Consider the following 7,783-nt stretch of genomic DNA (forward strand, 5'->3'; position numbering starts at 1 on the left):
CCATACTAAACATCAGTGCTGGATGCTCTCTGACCTATACGGCTTCATCTCAAAAGTATTAACCAGTCAAGATTATATAAAACATATATAGAACATATATCTTTTGACTTATTTACAAATACATTTGTAAATAAACTTAAAAGACAGTGAACCCCTACTGTTCAATGTAAAGTATTTAATTCTAATCTTCTGTGCTAATTGTTCTCTAAAAGGACACATATATGCAGACTATCTTACTGTTATAGTAATAGCATAATCACACGGTCCTTTCGTTAACACACTGTGGTTCAGGCGGGCCATCAAACAAGCAGGGTTTTTTTCTTTTATGGCCACCCCCATGTGTGGACTTGAAATAGAGAGAAGCATGAGTGGGGTTTCAATGACTGCTGCCCACAGAATGACATTCAGTCTGGTTAAGGCAACCGTGCAATGAATTTTCCCCAATTTACCTATCATTCTTTCAAACTCTCATTAGGGATTGGAGTGTAAGATGGGCCAAAAGCAGGACACAACACTAACGGTTAGATTGCTTAAAGGTATCTCATCACAGCTAAACACTCAATACCCACGATCGATACACTTTGGGAAAATTATTTTAAAAGGTTTATATTAGGGAAAAAATATACCAAGACAAAAAATGTCACCTTTAAAAATTATGGTGAATTAAACAAAAAACTAACATAAATTGAATTAAAGGTGAATTAGATAAAAACATACATAAAATCTGGTTGCACAAGTGCAAGTTTTTGAAAACCTACGGCTGATTAAATAAGATCAAAACAAACTGGGGCCGGGCAAGGTCTGAGAAAACCGGAAGATCCGAAACCGAAACAAAAGGATCCGCGAGGGTAAACGAGAGGCAGAAAGGTCCATTTATGCAATAGGAAGATGGGCTAAGGCAGTTGAAAGTTTGCGCTACCCCGGAAGCGGGAGCTGTGGAAGTGGACCTGCGCTTGACTGCCAGCAGCTTGCGGTCCCCGATGGAGTTGTTTTGTTCAGCGGGATTTAGTCGGCGTGAGAAGAAGGCACATGGATGGAGTCAGTTGTCATTGGCTCCTCTCTGAGACAGGATGGCCCCCACACCCTTGTCGGAGACATCAACCTTCACAATAGTTTGCCCGGAAGGGTAAGGCAGAGTAAGGATAAGTGCAGAGGTGAACCGGGTCTTGAGTTTGAGAAAGAATATGAAAAAAGGAAACGGCTGACTGGTGGAGGGGGCCAGCGACAGAGCTAAAACCTCGGATAAAATTACAGTAGAAGTTAGCAAAGCCAAGGAACCTCTGAAATTGTTTTTGAGTTTCTGCTTGATCCATCCATCAGGATCCATCTGCACATTCCCCACAAATAAAATGAAGCCCAGAAAAGATGTGCTGGACATGTGAAACTCACATTTATCGGCCTTTTATTTGTCCCCTTCCCACATGCTTAAGAGGTGATAAGCATTGCGGACAGAATTGTGGCCCCCTGGAGAAGCTCAAATGCTGAGAACTTGATTCAACGCCCTCTCTATTGCTGAACAGGTGGCTGCCATGTGCCCTGCCTTGTCACGATACAGATATAGTCCCAGATAGCGACGTCTCTCCTTCTCGCTCTTGGAGAGGTGGCAGCGGCCAATCTCCATGGGCTGCGGAGGAGGGGTTGGTGGGGTCTTAAAGCAAGGTGGATCAGGAAATGGACCAGGCTGCCAGGGTCAAAGGCACCTCAGAGTAAAACTCCTTCTTCCTTTTGTCGATCCAGGTGGCCAGGCTAATTAGGGCAACCAGACCCTCTGAAAGATTTTGGGCCACAGAGTAACAATATGGTTAACCCTTATGAAGGTGTCAAAGAGAGCTGTGAAATCTTGTCTGCTGGGCCAATGTCTGGCCAGATTGTACTTTCAGGGTGCGGGTAGTTGGACCCAAATGCAGGACGCCAGCAAAGTATATAGTCAGGCCAAAATAGTCCACATATGAAAAACACAAAAAACAAACTGTCCATAAACAAATGGCCACACAGCAAAGAGTGAGATTAAGCAGAGTCAGAAAAACAGTCCGTGTCCTGAGATCAAAACAAAACACCACCAAGGCGCGAGTCAGAGAACTTTCTGCCATTTTGCAAGTAGCTGTGTTATCTTGCCGTCATCGATATTTGTTGACAATGAATTTCATTGTCGATTTTATGGATTAGTTGCTGCAGCACTAGATATAACCAACAAAAATTTTATCATTAGCAAATAGTATAATTATAAAGAAGCTTTGGATGTTATGTTGCTTTAATTCACCTAGTAATCATGTAAATACTGTTAAAATTCTAATTCCAAATAGTAAAGTAGTAGCAAGTTAAACCCAACCATTAGGGTTGCACAACAAAGTGCACTCTTGGTGTCAGTCCCAAGCCCAGATAAATTGGGAGGGTTGTGTTAGAAAGGGCATCCAGTGTAAAACATGTGCCAAATCAAATATGCGGATCACAAATCAGAAATTCATACGGGATCGGTCGAGGGTTACCAACGACCGCCACAGGTATTGTTAGCCAACAGGGTACTGGTGAAAATGGGGCTACTGTTGGCCGAATGTGGAGAAGGAGAGGAGGAAGATGTCTACAGAGACAGCAGGAAAAGGAGAAGTGTAGGAGAATCGAGGTTAGGGTTGGTACTTTAAATGTTGGTCCTATTACTGGTAAAGGGAACGAGTTAGCTGATACATATGATGGAAAGGAGAACGGTAGATATGTTGTGTGTTCAGGAGACCAAGTGGAAAGGGAGTAAAGCCAGGAACATTGGAGGTGGGTTTAAACTGTTCTTGTATGGTGTGGATGGAAAGAGAAATGGTGTGATTCTGAAGGAAGAGTTTATTAAGAGTGTAGTGGAGGTGGAAAGAGATTCTGATATGATAGGTTAATGAATGTAAAGCTGTTAAATGATAAATGCCATCAGTGCCTATGCTCCACAAGTGGGTTGTTACATAGAGGAGAAGGAAACATTCTGGATTGAGTTAGTCTTTAAGAATGGAGTGGTAAAGGTGTACCTAGGAAAGAAAGATTGGTGATTGGGGCAGACTGTAATGGGCATGTAGGTGAAGGGAACAGAGGTGATGAGGAGGTGATGGGTAAGTATGGCCTTAAGGAGAGGAATGTGGAGGGGCAGATGTTGGAAGATCTTGCTAAAATTATGGAAATGGCAGTGGTGAATACTTATTTTAAGAAGAAGGAGGAGCATAGGGTGACGTATAAGAGCGGAGGAAGGTGCACACAGGTGGACTATGTTTTATGTAGGAGATGCAACCTGAAGGAGATTGGAGACTGTAAGGTGTTGGCAGGAGACAGTGTAGCTAGACAGCATCCGATGGTGAGGAGGAGGAGAGAGAGGACTGAAAGAAGAAAGGATGGTGGAAACTAAGGGAGGAAGACTGTAGTGAAAGATTAATGGAAGAGGTCAGACAGGGGCTTGTTGGTGCTGAAAAGGTGTGGGATGATTGGGCAACTACTGCAGAAGTGATAAGGGAGACTGCTAGAAAGGTACTTGGTATAATAGCTGGAAAGAAAGACAAAGAGACATGGTGGTGGAATGAGGAGAGCATAAGAAGAAAGAGGTTGGCAAAACAGAATTTGGATCAACAGAGTGATGAGAAAAGTAGGCAGGAGTACAAGGATTTGCTGTTGGCAGGTAAATAGGGATGTAGCAAAAGCCAAAGAAAAGGCATTTTCATACATACATAATTAACTGTATGTGAAGTTCGACACTAAGGAAAGAGAAAAGGATTTATACCCATTGGCCAGGCAGATTGACCGTGGGAATGATGTGCTTCAAGTTAAAACAATAAAGGATGGGGATGGAAATGTGTTGACTAGTGAGGAAAGAGTGTTGAGAAAATGAAGGGAGTATTTTGAGCAGCTGATGAACGAGAAAAATGAGAGAGAGAAAAGGTTGGATGGTGTGGAGATGGTGAAGCAGGAAGTGGATAGGATTAGTAAGGAGGAAGTGATTAAGATAGATGAAGAGTGGAAAGTCGGTAGGACACCACCAGTTGAAGCATGGAGATGTTTAGGAGAGATGGATTTTTAAACAACATTTTGGAAGGTAAGAGGATGCCTGAGGAATGGAGAAAAAGTGTGCTGGTACCGATCTTTTAGAATAAATGTGCAGAACTGCAGTATCGGAATAAATTTGATCAGTTACACCATGACGTTATGGGAAAGAGTAGTGGAAGCCAGGCTGAGAGAAGAGGTGACCATCTGTGAGCAATAGTATGGTTTTATGCCGAGGAAGAGCACCACAGACACATTATTTGCTTTGAGAATGTAGATCAAGAAGTATAGAGAAGGTCAGAAGGAGTTGCATTGTGTGTTTTTGGATTTAAAGAAAGTATACGACAAGGTGCCAAGAGAGGAGTTGTGGTATTGTATGAGAAAGTCAGGTGTGTCAGAGAAGTATGTGAGGGTGGTGCAGGACATGTATGAGGACAGTGTGACAGCAGTGAAGTGTGCAGTAGGTATGACAGATTTGTTCAAGGTGGAGGTTGGACTGCATCAAGGATCGGTTCTGAGCCCTTTCCTGTTTGCAGTGGTGATAGAAAGGTTGACAGACAAGGTCAGACAGGAGTTTCCATTGACTATGATGTTTGTGGATAAAACTGTGATTTGTGGTGAGAGTAGGGAGCAGGTTGAGAAGGAGAGGTGGAGGTACGTGCTTGAGAGAAGGGAAATGAAAGTCAGTAGGAGTAAGGCAGAGTACATAGGTGTGAATGAGAGGGAGGGTAGTGTAGTGGTGTGGTTGCAGGGAGAAGAGGTGGAGAAGGTGGAGGAGTTCAGGACCTGGGGTCAACAGTGCAAAGTAATGGAGAGTGTGTTAAAGAAGTCAAGAAAGCATGGCAGGAGTGATATGTGATAGAAGGGTATCTGCAAGAGTGAAAGGAAAAGTTTATAAGACTGTGGTGAGACCCATGTTGTATGGTTTAGAGACAGTGGCATTAGAGTAAAAGACAGGAGGTGGAGCTGGAGGTAGCAGAGCTGAAGATGTTGATGTTTTTGTTGGGAGTGACCAGGTTTGACAGGATTATAAATTAGTTCATTAGAGGGACAGTGCATGTAGGACGTTTTGGACAGAAGGTGAAGTTCTCAACGGCTCTCAACGGCTCAACGGCTCTTCAGCCTTCGGCAGTCACCAGGGTTGTCTCTCCACTCCAGGTCCCCGTGGGTGATGAGGTCCAGTTCCTGACCTTCCTGGGTAACTTCAATCCGTTCCAGGTTGCCGCCAGGGACGTCATGCCTTCTGAGGTCTCCAGGGTTACCGCCTCTCAGCTCCAGACCACCGCAGGGGAAGTCGCTCAGCTGCCAGTTTTCGCTGAGGGCATGGCTCCGTTCCCGGTCTCTGCTGAGGGTATCTCGCCGCCTTCAGTCTCCGCCGAGGGCGTCGCTCCACTCCAGGTCGCCAGGGGGTTCGTCGCTCCGCTCCAGGTCCCCAGGGGGGTCATCTATCCGCCTCCTGTCTCCGCCAAGGACTTCGTTCCGCTCCGGGTCTCCATGGGGGTCATCGCTCCGCCTGCAGCCTTCGCTGAGAGCATCGCTCTGCTCCAGGTCTCCGTGGTAGACGTCTCTCCGCCTCTGGTTTGCACCGAGGACTTCGCCCCGTTCCTGGCCTCCGCGTGGGGCTGTGTTCTGTCCTGGCTCTCCGCAGGTGTGGTCGCTTCGCCTCGGGCCCTTCCTTGCTGTCCCTGGCTCCGTGGCGGTTCCGGCCGGGTCCCCTTCGACCCTGGAGGACTGGAGGGGCCCTCCTCCGAGTGCCCGGGCCCACCGGGCGGTTGGTGGTTTGGGGGCGTCCGGTGCCGCCCCTTTGGGGGGGGGTCAGGAATCCCCCTGCCACGCCTCCTTCAGAGGCTGCCTTTGCCTCTGCGCGCTCCCAAGCGTGCAGCGCAAAGCACGCACAGCTGAAGCGCATTATCCACTCATTCCCTGCCTCCATATAAACCGCTCACTCACCCACACTCCCTGTCTGTTATTGTACGTTCATGCGTGGTCGTGTAGGTTCATGCTGGTGTGTGTTCGCGTTTGTGCTTCTCCCGCTACATGCCTTCTTCGCCCGGACTCCTCGCTCACTCCACGGCCGCGTTTGGCTTCCCCAGCGCACCTCGGACTACCGACGCGTCCCCGTCGCTTACCCCCGTGCCGCGCTTCCTCCTTCACGCACCGTGGATGTTATCTTTAAACTGCCGTTTGCCGGATTATCCCGATCTGCACGGGTATTTTGTGTTGGCTCTGCCTTTTGCTGAATAAAGTTCATGTTTGCCGTTACTCCGGCTTCCGCCTCCGTACCTCGCCTAACAATGCTATCACTTGAAATAAAAATTTTACTTTACCAAAATTATGCTTTCAGCTGTGGATGAGAGCTTTTAGAATGCAAATCCCAAACAGCAATGGCACAGCTTAAGGCGTTTCTCCATTTCATTCTCTTTTTATAGCATTTATCTACTACAACAGTGAACTTATCTGTTTTCAAACCTGATTTACTACGGCTTTACTTCATTCAAATGCTTGTTTTTATATTAATATATTTTTTGGTTTTATAATGTTTGTATATTTAATTTCAATTTATGCATTTACCATTTAATTATTATACAAAATTAAATTCATTATATATTCTAGATGCTTAAATCTTTACAACTGAACAAAATGTCTGTATTTTTAACAAAAATAAAAAGAATGTTGTATTATATTTTATATAGATATTTTAAGCATGGTTGTCAACTTGCCATTTGCAAAATACAATAGAAATTTTGATTTACACAAATTGTTTCACCTTTCCTACTCAAATGCTGTTTTTTTTTTACTTATTTATTTTTAAGAAACATCCCAGAATAAGTGAATTTATTCAAAGGAGAAATCCTCCATGCACTTCTCAACAAGCAGCCACTATAAGCTTTAAAATGTCTAAATGAAAGAAAGGTAAACTCAATATGTAGGTTTTGCATTTTTAAAGTTCACTTTTATTCAGAAATACCCTGAATTAGGCTTTTATTATAAATTTTTTTTCATTACTTTTTAAAATAATCATCCGATTAACCCATTTAGTAAAATAATCGCTAGTTGCAGCCCTAAACATGAGAAAATTACATAAAGCTTGTTCTCCTGGAAACAGTTCCATTGTCAAACTTGCAGAGGAGAAGTTCTATATACAGCATATGTAGCCTTAAAAATTTGTCAAATCAATAATTTCCACTGATTAGTATTAACAGAACACATGGCCACATTCTGAATTTTACATTTGCAGATTACATTGTAGAAAGTACTTTTTTTTTAATATGTTGCCTCCTGTGAAAAACAGTCAAAAGCAGTGGTGGACAAAAGTAAAAGTAGCAAAAGCGAAATAAAACTTAACTATAAACTTTCACTTGAATAAAAGTACAAAAGTATTTGCCTTCAAATGTACTTATCTATCCAAATACTATCATTTATTATTGCTAGAATGTCTTATTTTTTAACCACAAGACTTTTGATTTATCAACTCAGTTTATGTGAAAACATATATATAAACATAACATATATATAAACATAACACATATCTAATAAATTATCATGAGCCCCATACCATCTTTTTAACTACTTAAAGAAAAATTGCAAAAATAAGGCCACGGGTGGTGTGGTAAGTTAGAGTCAGGAGTTTCTTCCATCATTTATTTCCCTCAAAATGTTCTGCTTGCTGTTGAACCGACACTAAACTGTATGTTGGTGCTAAGTAGATATCACCAACCAGCAATGGCTCCCTGAGTGAACCACACAAAGACCGAAAGTCTCTCATATTGATTAACTT

This window comes from Silurus meridionalis, chromosome 11, assembly GCF_014805685.1.
Source record: "Silurus meridionalis isolate SWU-2019-XX chromosome 11, ASM1480568v1, whole genome shotgun sequence".
Taxonomy (NCBI): domain Eukaryota; kingdom Metazoa; phylum Chordata; class Actinopteri; order Siluriformes; family Siluridae; genus Silurus; species Silurus meridionalis.